The sequence below is a fragment of the Enhydra lutris genome, unplaced genomic scaffold (genome assembly GCF_002288905.1).
Source record: "Enhydra lutris kenyoni isolate GAN:26980312 unplaced genomic scaffold, ASM228890v2 scaffoldscaffold81, whole genome shotgun sequence".
Taxonomy (NCBI): domain Eukaryota; kingdom Metazoa; phylum Chordata; class Mammalia; order Carnivora; family Mustelidae; genus Enhydra; species Enhydra lutris.
Genome location: NW_019154165.1, coordinates 4533690 through 4535502, shown reverse-complemented (window position 1 = coordinate 4535502; position 1813 = coordinate 4533690). Strand labels below are relative to the sequence as shown.

Here is a 1813-nt window from a genome sequence, read left to right as displayed (position 1 = left end):
GCTCAGTGGATTAAGCCTCTGCCTCCAGCTCAGGTCATGATCTCAGGGTCCTGGGATCAAGCCCCACATCAGGCTCTCCACTCAGCGGGGAGCCTGCTTCCCCCTTTCTCTCTGCCTGCTGCTCTGCCTAGTCGTGATCTCTCTCTCTCTCTCTGCATCAAATAAATAAAATCTTAAAAAAAAAAAAAAAAAGAAGGCTCAGGAAGAACATGAGAGAGCCCAGAGGGAGGAAGAAGCCAGATGACAATCAGGAGCTCAGTATGGCTCTTTCCCAGGTGACTTTCCTGGGCGAATGCCTGGAATGGCAGGGGGATGCCTGGAATGGCAGGAATGCCTGGGCTCAATGAAATTCTTAGTGATCCGGAAGTTCTTGCAGCCATGCAGGATCCAGAAGTTATGGTGGCCTTCCAGGCTGTGGCCCAGAACCCAGCGAATATGTCAAAATATCAGAACAACCCAAAGGTTATGAATCTCATCAGTAAATTGTCAGCCAAATTTGGAGGTCAAGCATAATGCCCTTCTGACAAATAAAGCCCTTGCTGAAGGAAAAGCAACTTCAATCACCTAACGGATGTCGCAATAATACAAACCAGAGTACCTCCGACCTTCTCATGAAGAAAGCTGGGGTGCTGTGAAGAGAATCCCTACCCCTCTGTTCCCCATGCAACTGAAACATTCTACAATGGTTTGCCATTAGGGTATTCATTCGGATAATGTTTTCCTACTAGGAACTACAAACTATAAACACTTTTTAAACCTTAAAAATATTTAAAAACGTATTAAAAGGGTGTGTTAGTCCCTATATTTTTATTTACTAATCATTTCAGTTTTTTTTTCCTTTAGATTAATTGGGCAAGGAAGATATTTCAGTGTGGAAGATTCATTGTTCAGTTATAATGAGTGAAATAAAGGTTTATTAGTGGGAAGCAAACAATACATTAAAATAAATGAAGTTTGAGTTGGAGATACGGTTTCTGAGGCATTTTGACTTGTCTTTTTAAATGCTTTATTTTTTAAACACAATTTATTTTGATAGAACCATTGGGACCACCAGTATTGCAGTCAGACCTGGGTAGGGACCGGAAGTGCTTGGCAGGGCAGCAGCAACCTTGCTCCTCTTATATAGTGTGCACCCTTGTGCAGATGCATTTAAATCTTACACTGTGGTGAAGGGATGATTTTTATAATGCTGCAGTAGACTTGGATTACTTAGCTGTGTTCTTGTCTGATATAGAAAATAAACGTTTTGCATTATTTCCACATAGGGGACATAAGGGAATACTTTTTTTTAAAAAATATTTCTGTGTTTAGAGTGACCTTTCCTGGTCAGAAAATACCCATCTCTTTGTGTGCTTTCTGCTTATTTTCACGTCCCCCCTTCTCCCCTCCCAGTACTCTTTGGGCTAAAGATAGTCCTTTTTCACTGGCATCATCACTATTATCATCATTCACAGCATAATTGTGCAAGTATATGTAATGCTAGGTTTAATATGTAATACGTATAGTGATTATGTAAGGTAGTACCCATAACAGTTATAGTTTCTTACTTGGCCAAGCGATTGCATATTTAAATGTTAGGTTTCTGCTTTGGTGAGATCTTAACCATCTCAGAAGATGTTGGAAGGAGGGATTCCCTTTGATGTTCAGTCTTCTGAGGAAATACCTGCTGCAGTTGGAGTTTATTTGACATTATTCATCTTCGTAGTTTGGAGAGTATGAGGTTTGAATTCATTGATATACATAGAGAGGAACCAAATTTCTTGATCCAATATGAATTATAAAATTGATGAGATCCATGGTTCTTCATTATGGG

At 40.1% G+C, this 1813-nt stretch overlaps 1 pseudogene; it reads left to right on the top strand.

The window, feature by feature from the left end:
- Positions 1-513, top strand: part of LOC111161033 — a 1668-nt pseudogene extending 1155 nt beyond the window's left edge.
- The last annotated feature ends 1300 nt before the right edge of the window (positions 514-1813 follow it).